Source organism: Falco naumanni, chromosome 3 (assembly GCF_017639655.2).
Source record: "Falco naumanni isolate bFalNau1 chromosome 3, bFalNau1.pat, whole genome shotgun sequence".
Classification (NCBI taxonomy): domain Eukaryota; kingdom Metazoa; phylum Chordata; class Aves; order Falconiformes; family Falconidae; genus Falco; species Falco naumanni.
In genome coordinates, this window is record NC_054056.1 from 16153 (window position 1) to 29790 (window position 13638).

At 53.3% G+C, this 13638-nt stretch overlaps 1 long non-coding RNA gene across 2 annotated transcripts; it reads left to right on the forward strand.

The window, feature by feature from the left end:
• Positions 1-6766: 6766 nt before the first annotated feature.
• Positions 6767-13375, forward strand: LOC121085118. Of its 2 annotated transcripts, none has more exons than XR_005826955.1 (3): positions 6767-6800; positions 11892-12041; positions 13357-13375. It is a non-coding gene; the product is annotated as an uncharacterized LOC121085118 (long non-coding RNA). The 2 variants fall into 2 exon arrangements; XR_005826954.1 differs by lacking the exon at positions 6767-6800 and adding an exon at positions 11315-11345.
• Positions 13376-13638: the final 263 nt, after the last annotated feature.

The following is a 13638-nucleotide window of genomic DNA, read 5'->3' on the forward strand; positions in this document are numbered from 1 at the left end:
AAACCGTTTCTTTTTTTTCTAGGGGGCGTTCCCAGAATGAAGCGTGTGTGGAGCTGAAGGGGACTACGATTTCACGGTGACGGAGCCGTTTGGACCGAGTCTTGAAGATCCCTTCGGTGTTTGTTCGAGGAAACTTAGTCTCGAGACAGTCCTCTTGCTCGCTGGCGAAACGGTAGGAAACTGCTTGGTTGATCTTGACGGTGCAGTCTGTTGGAAAATAAAGATTCCTCGAGAGATCGGAACCACATACGTTGTTTCTCTGATGTAAAGGTGAACGGGCCTGTGTCGTTCAAGGAAAGACTCAACGTTGGTTTTGTTTCTCTGAAACACAAAGTGCCCCATCTAAAGTGATTACAGAGTCTGAATTGATTTTTAAAAAGCAGAGACTCGTGCCGTTTGCAAACCGCCTGTCGCACTGCTCAAAGACAGAAGACGTTCACCCGAGAAAGTTTTTGGAAACGAATGTCAAATAGACGTGGGGAAAGAGCTGGAGAGGTTTATGTATTGTCTGTCGAATTACCTTCTCTTTAATGCCCTTGCATTTTACAAGAAAAGGTTTCATTGCCTCTTTTATCGTTAAGGCAACGTTGCTGGTGTTTTGATAAGGAAAAAAAAAGTGTATGCCCTGTCTCTCGAGTGATTCTTTTTTTTTTTCTTTTTTTTTTTTTTTTTTTTTCTTTTTTCTCTTTTTCTCTAGACCGGTCGAATTGAATATGTTCACTGGAAGAACTTGATCCAGCGAGATGTGAAGCCGGGCAACTCGCTAACGGGGCCGTGGGCAGAGTTCCCTTCTCGATTCCATTCGTATAATAAAGGGTGCAGTCTGTTAGCTAGGCTGGCTGCAGTACCGAAATTTTTTCGCCAGGCGGCAGCAGTAGGCGCCGCCCTGTAGAGTAAGGGCAGCGCATGCGCAGACCGGGCTTGAAGCCAGAGGGGGCGGGGTTGGGGCGGCGTCGCATGCGTATGACGCAATGCCGCTTCTGCGCATGCGCAGAAGGGGTACTGGCAAAACTAAGGGCAGCGCATGCGCAGTGCCGGCTTGAAGCCAAAGGGGGCGGGGTCTCCGGCGGCGTCGCATGCGTATGACGCAATGCCGCTTCTGCGCATGCGCAGAAGGGGTACTGGCAAAACTAAGGGCAGCGCATGCGCAGTGCCGGCTTGAAGCCAAAGGGGGCGGGGTCTCCGGCGGCGTCGCATGCGTATGACGCAATTCCGCTTTTGCCCGTGCGCAGAAACGGCTTGACCCCTAGGGGCGGGGCTTCGGCCTCGCACGTACGGGCTACGCAGACGGCCCCGGAAGTGGGGTTCATTTCCAGCCCGCGCGGCGCGCCGGCGCGCCCGTGGCGGTGCGGAGCCTTCGCCGGGAGCCTGGAAGACTTTCGGGCCGGGACGTGCGGCGGCGCGCTGGGTGAGCGCTCGGCCTGAGGGGGGGGGGGGGGCCGGCGGGCAGCGGCCGAGGGGGGGGGATGTGGCGGGCCGGCGCTCGGCCGCGGCGGGGAGCGCCTGGTGCCGACGGCGGGCGGGCTGAGGCGGGCGGCCCGGCCCGGCCCGGCCCGGCCCGGCCCGGGACCGGCGGGGCTGCCGGCCGTTCTCGTCTCCCCGGCAGCGACGGCGGTCAGCGGGCTCCTCACGGTGCTGCCTATTTTGGGCTGGTTTTTTTTTTTTTTTTTTTTTTTTTTTTGTCTCTCGGGGCTGCGCCGCTACCTCAGCGCGGAGGCGAGGAGCGGCGGCGGGGCGGCCCCGGTGCTCGCCACTTGTGGCGGCCTGGCGGGGCCCGGGAGAGGGAGGGGTCGGCCCGCGGCGACCCGCCGCCCCCCCCCGCCGCCTCTGGGCTGCCCGGGCAGCCGCCGCAGCTCTGCGCGGGGCTTTGTCTTTCCCCCAGCCGCCGGCCCGAGCCGCGGCAGCGGGCTGACTGGAAGCGCCCTGCAAGTCTGACGTGGGTATCGCTGCCGTGCATGTTGTCTGCCTGTCTACCGACCGTTCCTGCCTCTTGTTCTGCTGGGGTTATTCCTTTGGGTAACGCGTTGGGCTCCGAATGGAGTGCATCCTGACTTCCTCCTGACCCCTGCGAGACGTTACCGGTGTTTGCCTTCCTCGTGTTTCACAGGGCCTCGGCTGTCGTGTGCGGAGAAGCTGTCAGCCCTGTCAGAAGAGAGCGTGAAGCCAGCAAGCGCATCGTGGTGCTTCGGGACCAAGCTGATGCCGCAGGCATCCGTCTTTTGTTTGCGAAAAGGGATCGCGAGGAAACGTGCCGGTGTCGGAGGGGGAAGAGGTAGGAGGCAGCTTTCAACCGCTTTTAGGCTTAGCTCCTGTGTTCCTGAGAACGGTTCTGGCCTTTGAGGGGTTTGCTTTTGGCTTTTTGCCTTAAGCTCGTCCTCCGTCACCGCTGTCGGCGTGCGCCGAGCCGCTGCTTAGGGAACGGTGGCGGTCCAGGCTGTGTGCGTGCCGACCGTCCTCGAGGCTATAGCTGTGTTCTACCCTCAAAAAAGCTTTCCGTAATACCGTGCTTCCGTTAGGACGCAATTTTCTCGAGTTCCCCCCCCACCTCAGGGTGATTTTCCCACACACCTGCAGGCAGCAGGACTAACGTCATCTCCTTTTGCCCGCTTGGGCTCGGACTAAAATCCCTTCCCTGGCTATTCTTTAGCTTGTACAGCCTTTGAGCCTTCCCTCGGGCCTGGCTGATGGTCCTTTGCCATTTCACCCCGTTCACAGCCAGCGTGAGTTTCGGTACCGACTATGTCAACGGATTTCAGCTGCACGGTAAACCTGTTTTTTTGTCAATTAAATGAAACTCAGCCTTTTAATTGCTTTCGAAGGGAACTACAGGAGATCCTGTCGGCGTGGTGGCCTAGCGTAAGCGATGATGGAAAGGCGCATCGGATGTGACCTCCGTGTCAGCTCGGTGTGCCTCAGACAGACTGCCTTTGGCACTCCGTGGCGTGCTGCGCAGCTCCGGAAATTAACGGTAGGGGAAAAAAAATGGGCGAAAATGACAGTCACGTAGAAACACGAGTTGGGAAGAAATGCTATACGTGAGGGCTTTCCGTTGGGCGAGGCAGCTGATCTTGCTTGTGGATCTTTGGGGTACGAGCCTGATGCCGAGCAGCTCGTTTTTCATTTGACGTGCCTGGAGTTGTTTTCAAAGGGATGGAAGAGAAGCTTATGAAATAGGATAGGTTACTGAGTCTTCCTAAAACGCTCACGACAGTTATGTATAAAGCCGAAGCGAAGGACGAGGGAATAAAGTTCTGTGCTTTCTATAGTAAATACGGTACGCTTAAAAGTGATCTCCGTGCAGGGTCCTAGTTGTTTCTGTTTTTAAAATCAGAAAGAAGTTTAAGAAGTCTCAGCGGTTAGTCGTGCGGGAAATAAATGGCTCTTCCGCAAAAAATTCCACGGCAGCAAGGCTCTTTGAACGATTCTTCTCGCAATCGATTCCGACTACAGCCAGTTCATGGTTTAATGTCGAGGTGTATGCTTGCTCTCCTCTAAAGCAGTATTTCGTTTGCATTTCAGTCCTGTGGGTCATGACAAATTTGGGAAGAACCCGAAGGAAACTTTTCATCCTGGGACACAGAAGGTAGGAGGCGAGTTGTTTTTTGGGTTGTTTTTTTTTTTTTGAGTGGGGTTTTTTTTTTGTTTGTTTTGTTTTCTGTTTGGTGGTCGGTTGTGGCTTTTTATTCTTTTCTGGAAAAATAAGTCGTTACGTAGAAATGCTAGCGGTTTGTTTCTTTCTGTAGCAGGATAATGATGAGGAGTAGAGTTACAGGTAGAAAATCGGCTGTCTTTATCAGTTGAAGTGGCTACTTTGAAATTGAACAAATACAGGAGTACATTAACGGGGGGTTTTGCGCTGTGTCTTCGGTACCCGGTGTGCTAAAGATGTTGTTTTGTTTACGGGATTTATTGGCTGTCGAAGAGCAAGAGGTAAATGTAAACTTTTCACTCCTAGCACTCGCTCGGTGACGTATACCGACTTAGATATCAATTGCTTATTGCAGTGAAAAACTGCGGCGTTGCTGTGCAACGTCTGAGATCGAAAATCATTTCAGGCACTGGCATAACCTATCACACTAATAGATGACCAACTTTAGTAATGTCATCAAAAAATCGTAATCTGTGATGGAAAGCGGTGTATGAGGTATCTGCTACTTGAGCATGTAATGGAGCTGGCACGAAGCGTATGTTGCCGTGCGTAGGTCGTATACAAAAGATGTCTATAACAGTCCTTAGAGGAGTCCTTATTTGAGGTCTTTTGTTTGATTGTCTGTTTGTCCTGTAGTTTTTGGTTTTCTTTCTCCGGGACCTGTGAAATTTGAATTTGGAGTCCTGCATGCTAAGGATGGGCAGCTTACAGATGAGGAAACGTTCGGCGCCGGTGAGTTTTTCACCTTTGTCTTGGCTGAGGGTTGCATAAGATGTTGAGCTTCACTGCGAGTACAAACATTCACGGTCCTGACCCTCTTAGACTTCGTCTTGGGAGCCTTGAAGGCTTGTATACCAATCGAATCGTTACACTGGATAAACCGTTTCTTTTTTTTCTAGGGGGCGTTCCCAGAATGAAGCAGTGTGTGGAGCTGAAGGGGACTACGATTTTCACGGTGACGGAGCCGTTTGGACCGAGTCTTGAAGATCCCTTCGGTGTTTGTTCGAGGAAACTTAGTCTCGAGACAGTCCTCTTGCTCGCTGGCGAAACGGTAGGAAACTGCTTGGTTGATCTTGACGGTGCAGTCTGTTGGAAAATAAAGATTCCTCGAGAGATCGGAACCACATACGTTGTTTCTCTGATGTAAAGGTGAACGGGCCTGTGTCGTTCAAGGAAAGACTCAACGTTGGTTTTGTTTCTCTGAAACACAAAGTGCCCCATCTAAAGTGATTACAGAGTCTGAATTGATTTTTAAAAAGCAGAGACTCGTGCCGTTTGCAAACCGCCTGTCGCACTGCTCAAAGACAGAAGACGTTCACCCGAGAAAGTTTTTGGAAACGAATGTCAAATAGACGTGGGGAAAGAGCTGGAGAGGTTTATGTATTGTCTGTCGAATTACCTTCTCTTTAATGCCCTTGCATTTTACAAGAAAAGGTTTCATTGCCTCTTTTATCGTTAAGGCAACGTTGCTGGTGTTTTGATAAGGAAAAAAAAAGTGTATGCCCTGTCTCTCGTGTGATTCTTTTTTTTTTTATTTTTTTTTTTTTTTTTTTTTCCTTTTTTCTCTAGACCGGTCGAATTGAATATGTTCACTGGAAGAACTTGATCCAGCGAGATGTGAAGCCGGGCAACTCGCTAAGGGGCCGTGGGCAGAGTTCCCTTCTCGATTCCATTCGTATAATAAAGGGTGCAGTCCTGTTAGCTAGGCTGGCTGCAGTACCTAAATTTTTTCGCCAGGCGGCAGCAGTGGGGGCCGCCCTGCAGAGTAAGGGGCAGCGCATGCGCAGACCGGGCTTGAAGCCAGAGGGGGCGGGGGTTGGGGGCGGCGTCTCGTGCGTATGACGCAATGCCGCTTCTGCGCATGCGCAGAAGGGGTACTGGCAAAACTAAGGGCAGCGCATGCGCAGTGCCGGGCTTGAAGCCAAAGGGGGCGGGGGTCTCCGGCGGCGTCGCATGCGTATGACGCAATGCCGCTTCTGCGCATGCGCAGAAGGGGGTACTGGCAAAACTAAGGGCAGCGGCATGCGCAGTGCCGGCTTGAAGCCAAAGGGGGGCGGGGTCTCCGGCGGCGTCGCATGCGTATGACGCAATTCCGCTTTTGCCCGTGCGCAGAAACGGCTTGACCCCTAGGGGCGGGGCTTCGGCCTCGCACGTACGGCTACGCAGACGGCCCCGGAAGTGGGGTTCATTTCCAGCCCGCGCGGCGCGCCGGCGCGCCCGTGGCGGTGCGGAGCCTTCGCCGGGAGCCTGGAAGACTTTCGGGCCGGGACGTGCGGCGGCGCGCTGGGTGAGCGCTCGGCCTGAGGGCGGGCGGGGGGCCGGCGGGCAGCGGCCGAGGGGGGGGATGTGGCGGGCCGGCGCTCGGCCGCGGCGGGGAGCGCCTGGTGCCGGCGGCGGGCGGGCTGAGGCGGGCGGCCCGGCCCGGCCCGGCCCGGCCCGGCCCGGGACCGGCGGGGCTGCCGGCCGTTCTCGTCTCCCCGGCAGCGACGGCGGTCAGCGGGCTCCTCACGGGTGCTGCCTATTTTGGGCTGGTTTTTTTTTTTTTTTTTTTTTTTTTTTGTCTCTCGGGCTGCGCCGCTACCCTCAGCGCGGAGGCGAGGAGCGGCGGCGGGGCGGCCCCGGTGCTCGCCACTTGTGGCGGCCTGGCGGGGCCCGGGAGAGGGAGGGGTCGGGCCCGCGGCGACCCGCCGCCCCCCCCGCCGCCTCTGGGCTGCCCGGGCAGCCGCCGCAGCTCTGCGCGGGGCTTTGTCTTTCCCCCAGCCGCCGGCCCGAGCCGCGGCAGCGGGCTGACTGGAAGCGCCCTGCAAGTCTGACGTGGGTATCGCTGCCGTGCATGTTGTCTGCCTGTCTACCGACCGTTCCTGCCTCTTGTTCTGCTGGGGTTAGTCCTTTGGGTAACGCGTTGGGCTCCGAATGGAGTGCATCCTGACTTCCTCCTGACCCCTGCGAGACGTTACCGGTGTTTGCCTTCCTCGTGTTTCACAGGGCCTCGGCTGTCGTGTGCGGAGAAGCTGTCAGCCCTGTCAGAAGAGAGCGTGAAGCCAGCAAGCGCATCGTGGTGCTTCGGGACCAAGCTGATGCCGCAGGCATCCGTCTTTTGTTTGCGAAAAGGGATCGCGAGGGAAACGTGCCGGTGTCGGAGGGGGAAGAGGTAGGAGGCAGCTTTCAACCGCTTTTAGGCTTAGCTCCTGTGTTCCTGAGAACGGTTCTGGCCTTTGAGGGGTTTGCTTTTGGCTTTTTGCCTTAAGCTCGTCCTCCGTCACCGCTGTCGGCGTGCGCCGAGCCGCTGCTTAGGGAACGGTGGCGGTCCAGGCTGTGTGCGTGCCGACCGTCCTCGAGGCTATAGCTGTGTTCTACCCTCAAAAAAAGCTTTCCGTAATACCGTGCTTCCGTTAGGACGCAATTTTCTCGAGTTCCCCCCCCACCTCAGGGTGATTTTCCCACACACCTGCAGGCAGCAGGACTAACGTCATCTCCTTTTGCCCGCTTGGGCTCGGACTAAAATCCCTTCCCTGGCTATTCTTTAGCTTGTACAGCCTTTGAGCCTTCCCTCGGGCCTGGCTGATGGTCCTTTGCCATTTCACCCCGTTCACAGCCAGCGTGAGTTTCGGTACCGACTATGTCAACGGATTTCAGCTGCACGGTAAACCTGTTTTTTTTGTCAATTAAATGAAACTCAGCCTTTTAATTGCTTTCGAAGGGAACTACAGGAGATCCTGTCGGCGTGGTGGCCTAGCGTAAGCGATGATGGAAAGGCGCATCGGATGTGACCTCCGTGTCAGCTCGGTGTGCCTCAGACAGACTGCCTTTGGCACTCCGTGGCGTGCTGCGCAGCTCCGGAAATTAACGGTAGGGGGAAAAAAAAATGGGCGAAAATGACAGTCACGTAGAAACACGAGTTGGGAAGAAATGCTATACGTGAGGGCTTTCCGTTGGGCGAGGCAGCTGATCTTGCTTGTGGATCTTTGGGGTACGAGCCTGATGCCGAGCAGCTCGTTTTTCATTTGACGTGCCTGGAGTTGTTTTCAAAGGGATGGAAGAGAAGCTTATGAAATAGGATAGGTTACTGAGTCTTCCTAAAACGCTCACGACAGTTATGTATAAAGCCGAAGCGAAGGACGAGGGGAATAAAGTTCTGTGCTTTCTATAGTAAATACGGTACGCTTAAAAGTGATCTCCGTGCAGGGTCCTAGTTGTTTCTGTTTTTAAAATCAGAAAGAAGTTTAAGAAGTCTCAGCGGTTAGTCGTGCGGGAAATAAATGGCTCTTCCGCAAAAAATTCCACGGCAGCAAGGCTCTTTGAACGATTCTTCTCGCAATCGATTCCGACTACAGCCAGTTCATGGTTTTAATGTCGAGGTGTATGCTTGCTCTCCTCTAAAGCAGTATTTCGTTTGCATTTCAGTCCTGTGGGTCATGACAAATTTGGGAAGAACCCGAAGGAAACTTTTCATCCTGGGACACAGAAGGTAGGAGGCGAGTTGTTTTTTGGGTTGTTTTTTTTTTTTGAGTGGGGTTTTTTTTTTTGTTTGTTTTGTTTTCTGTTTGGTCGGTTGTGGCTTTTTATTCTTTTCTGGAAAAATAAGTCGTTACGTAGAAATGCTAGCGGTTTGTTTCTTTCTGTAGCAGGATAATGATGAGGAGTAGAGTTACAGGTAGAAAATCGGCTGTCTTTATCAGTTGAAGTGGCTACTTTGAAATTGAACAAATACAGGAGTACATTAACGGGGGGTTTTGCGCTGTGTCTTCGGTACCGGTGTGCTAAAGATGTTGTTTTGTTTACGGGATTTATTGGCTGTCGAAGAGCAAGAGGTAAATGTAAACTTTTCACTCCTAGCACTCGCTCGGGTGACGTATACCGACTTAGATATCAATTGCTTATTGCAGTGAAAAACTGCGGCGTTGCTGTGCAACGTCTGAGATCGAAAATCATTTCAGGCACTGGCATAACCTATCACACTAATAGATGACCAACTTTAGTAATGTCATCAAAAATCGTAATCTGTGATGGAAAGCGGTGTATGAGGTATCTGCTACTTGAGCATGTAATGGAGCTGGCACGAAGCGTATGTTGCCGTGCGTAGGTCGTATACAAAAGATGTCTATAACAGTCCTTAGAGGAGTCCTTATTTGAGGTCTTTTGTTTGATTGTCTGTTTGTCCTGTAGTTTTTGGTTTTCTTTCTCCGGGACCTGTGAAATTTTGAATTTGGAGTCCTGCATGCTAAGGATGGGCAGCTTACAGATGAGGAAACGTTCGGCGCCGGTGAGTTTTTCACCTTTGTCTTGCTGAGGGTTGCATAAGATGTTGAGCTTCACTGCGAGTACAAACATTCACGGTCCTGACCCTCTTAGACTTCGTCTTGGGAGCCTTGAAGGCTTGTATACCAATCGAATCGTTACACTGGATAAACCGTTTCTTTTTTTTCTAGGGGGCGTTCCCAGAATGAAGCAGTGTGTGGAGCTGAAGGGGACTACGATTTCACGGTGACGGAGCCGTTTGGACCGAGTCTTGAAGATCCCTTCGGTGTTTGTTCGAGGAAACTTAGTCTCGAGACAGTCCTCGTGCTCGCTGGCGAAACGGTAGGAAACTGCTTGGTTGATCTTGACGGTGCAGTCTGTTGGAAAATAAAGATTCCTCGAGAGATCGGAACCACATACGTTGTTTCTCTGATGTAAAGGTGAACGGGCCTGTGTCGTTCAAGGAAAGACTCAACGTTGGTTTTGTTTCTCTGAAACACAAAGTGCCCCCATCTAAAGTGATTACAGAGTCTGAATTGATTTTTAAAAAGCAGAGACTCGTGCCGTTTGCAAACCGCCTGTCGCACTGCTCAAAGACAGAAGACGTTCACCCGAGAAAGTTTTTGGAAACGAATGTCAAATAGACGTGGGGAAAGAGCTGGAGAGGTTTATGTATTGTCTGTCGAATTACCTTCTCTTTAATGCCCTTGCATTTTACAAGAAAAGGTTTCATTGCCTCTTTTATCGTTAAGGCAACGTTGCTGGTGTTTTGATAAGGAAAAAAAAAGTGTATGCCCTGTCTCTCGAGTGATTCTTTTTTTTTTTCTTTTGTTTTTTCTTTTTTTTTTTTTTTTTTACTTTTTTATATTTTTATCTAGACCGGTCGAATTGAATATGTTAACTGGAAGAACTTGATCCAGCGAGATGTGAAGCCGGGCAACTCGCTAAGGGGCCGTGGGCAGAGTTCCCTTCTCGATTCCATTCGTATAATAAAGGGTGCAGTCTGTTAGCTAGGCTGGCTGCAGTACACCTAAATTTTTTCGCCAGGCGGCAGCAGTGGGGCCGCCCTGCAGAGTAAGGGCAGCGCATGCGCAGACCGGGCTTGAAGCCAGAGGGGGCGGGGTTGGGGGCGGCGTCTCATGCGTATGACGCAATGCCGCTTCTGACGCATGCGCAGAAGGGGTACTGGCAAAACTAAGGGCAGCGCATGCGCAGTGCCGGCTTGAAGCCAAAGGGGGCGGGGTCTCCGGCGGCGTCGCATGCGTATGACGCAATGCCGCTTCTGCGCATGCGCAGAAGGGGTACTGGCAAAACTAAGGGCAGCGCATGCGCAGTGCCGGCTTGAAGCCAAAGGGGGCGGGGTCTCCGGCGGCGTCGCATGCGTATGACGCAATTCCGCTTTTGCCCGTGCGCAGAAACGGCTTGACCCCCTAGGGGCGGGGCTTCGGCCTCGCACGTACGGGCTACGCAGACGGCCCCGGAAGTGGGGTTCATTTCCAGCCCGCGCGGCGCGCCGGCGCGCCCGTGGCGGTGCGGAGCCTTCGCCGGGAGCCTGGAAGACTTTCGGGCCGGGACGTGCGGCGGCGCGCTGGGTGAGCGCTCGGCCTGAGGGCGGGCGGGGGCCGGCGGGCAGCGGCCGAGGGGGGGGGATGTGGCGGGCCGGCGCTCGGCCGCGGCGGGGAGCGCCTGGTGCCGGCGGCGGGCGGGCTGAGGCGGGCGGCCCGGCCCGGCCCGGCCCGGCCCGGCCCGGGACCGGCGGGGCTGCCGGCCGTTCTCGTCTCCCCCGGCAGCGACGGCGGTCAGCGGGCTCCTCACGGTGCTGCCTATTTTGGGCTGGTTTTTTTTTTTTTTTTTTTTTTTTTTTTTGTCTCTCGGGGCTGCGCCGCTACCTCAGCGCGGAGGCGAGGAGCGGCGGCGGGGCGGCCCCGGTGCTCGCCACTTGTGGCGGCCTGGCGGGGCCCGGGAGAGGGAGGGGTCGGCCCGCGGCGACCCGCCGCCCCCCCCCGCCGCCTCTGGGCTGCCCGGGCAGCCGCCGCAGCTCTGCGCGGGGCTTTGTCTTTCCCCCAGCCGCCGGCCCGAGCCGCGGCAGCGGGCTGACTGGAAGCGCCCTGCAAGTCTGACGTGGGTATCGCTGCCGTGCATGTTGTCTGCCTGTCTACCGACCGTTCCTGCCTCTTGTTCTGCTGGGGTTATTCCTTTGGGTAACGCGTTGGGCTCCGAATGGAGTGCATCCTGACTTCCTCCTGACCCCCTGCGAGACGTTACCGGTGTTTGCCTTCCTCGTGTTTCACAGGGCCTCGGCTGTCGTGTGCGGAGAAGCTGTCAGCCCTGTCAGAAGAGAGCGTGAAGCCAGCAAGCGCATCGTGGTGCTTCGGGACCAAGCTGATGCCGCAGGCATCCGTCTTTTGTTTGCGAAAAGGGATCGCGAGGAAACGTGCCGGTGTCGGAGGGGGAAGAGGTAGGAGGCAGCTTTCAACCGCTTTTAGGCTTAGCTCCTGTGTTCCTGAGAACGGTTCTGGCCTTTGAGGGGTTTGCTTTTGGCTTTTTGCCTTAAGCTCGTCCTCCGTCACCGCTGTCGGCGTGCGCCGAGCCGCTGCTTAGGGAACGGTGGCGGTCCAGGCTGTGTGCGTGCCGACCGTCCTCGAGGCTATAGCTGTGTTCTACCCTCAAAAAAGCTTTCCGTAATACCGTGCTTCCGTTAGGACGCAATTTTCTCGAGTTCCCCCCCACCTCAGGGTGATTTTCCCACACACCTGCAGGCAGCAGGACTAACGTCATCTCCTTTTGCCCGCTTGGGCTCGGACTAAAATCCCTTCCCTGGCTATTCTTTAGCTTGTACAGCCTTTGAGCCTTCCCTCGGGCCTGGCTGATGGTCCTTTGCCATTTCACCCCGTTCACAGCCAGCGTGAGTTTCGGTACCGACTATGTCAACGGATTTCAGCTGCACGGTAAACCTGTTTTTTTGTCAATTAAATGAAACTCAGCCTTTTAATTGCTTTCGAAGGGAACTACAGGAGATCCTGCTCGGCGTGGTGGCCTAGCGTAAGCGATGATGGAAAGGCGCATCGGATGTGACCTCCGTGTCAGCTCGGTGTGCCTCAGACAGACTGCCTTTGGCACTCCGTGGCGTGCTGCGCAGCTCCGGAAATTAACGGTAGGGGAAAAAAAAATGGGCGAAAATGACAGTCACGTAGAAACACGAGTTGGGAAGAAATGCTATACGTGAGGGCTTTCCGTTGGGCGAGGCAGCTGATCTTGCTTGTGGATCTTTGGGGTACGAGCCTGATGCCGAGCAGCTCGTTTTCATTTGACGTGCCTGGAGTTGTTTTCAAAGGGATGGAAGAGAAGCTTATGAAATAGGATAGGTTACTGAGTCTTCCTAAAACGCTCACGACAGTTATGTATAAAGCCGAAGCGAAGGACGAGGGAATAAAGTTCTGTGCTTTCTATAGTAAATACGGTACGCTTAAAAGTGATCTCCGTGCAGGGTCCTAGTTGTTTCTGTTTTTAAAATCAGAAAGAAGTTTAAGAAGTCTCAGCGGTTAGTCGTGCGGGAAATAAATGGCTCTTCCGCAAAAAATTCCACGGCAGCAAGGCTCTTTGAACGATTCTTCTCGCAATCGATTCCGACTACAGCCAGTTCATGGTTTAATGTCGAGGTGTATGCTTGCTCTCCTCTAAAGCAGTATTTCGTTTGCATTTCAGTCCTGTGGGTCATGACAAATTTGGGAAGAACCCGAAGGAAACTTTTCATCCTGGGACACAGAAGGTAGGAGGCGAGTTGTTTTTTGGGTTGTTTTTTTTTTTTTGAGTGGGGTTTTTTTTTTTGTTTGTTTTGTTTTCTGTTTGGTCGGTTGTGGCTTTTTATTCTTTTCTGGAAAAATAAGTCGTTACGTAGAAATGCTAGCGGTTTGTTTCTTTCTGTAGCAGGATAATGATGAGGAGTAGAGTTACAGGTAGAAAATCGGCTGTCTTTATCAGTTGAAGTGGCTACTTTGAAATTGAACAAATACAGGAGTACATTAACGGGGGGTTTTGCGCTGTGTCTTCGGTACCGGTGTGCTAAAGATGTTGTTTTGTTTACGGGATTTATTGGCTGTCGAAGAGCAAGAGGTAAATGTAAACTTTTCACTCCTAGCACTCGCTCGGTTGACGTATACCGACTTAGATATCAATTGCTTATTGCAGTGAAAAACTGCGGCGTTGCTGTGCAACGTCTGAGATCGAAAATCATTTCAGGCACTGGCATAACCTATCACACTAATAGATGACCAACTTTAGTAATGTCATCAAAAAATCGTAATCTGTGATGGAAAGCGGTGTATGAGGTATCTGCTACTTGAGCATGTAATGGAGCTGGCACGAAGCGTATGTTGCCGTGCGTAGGTCGTATACAAAAGATGTCTATAACAGTCCTTAGAGGAGTCCTTATTTGAGGTCTTTTGTTTGATTGTCTGTTTGTCCTGTAGTTTTTGGTTTTCTTTCTCCGGGACCTGTGAAATTTTGAATTTGGAGTCCTGCATGCTAAGGATGGGCAGCTTACAGATGAGGAAACGTTCGGCGCCGGTGAGTTTTTCACCTTTGTCTTGGCTGAGGGTTGCATAAGATGTTGAGCTTCACTGCGAGTACAAACATTCACGGTCCTGACCCTCTTAGACTTCGTCTTGGGAGCCTTGAAGGCTTGTATACCAATCGAATCGTTACACTGGATAAACCGTTTCTTTTTTTTCTAGGGGGCGTTCCCAGAATGA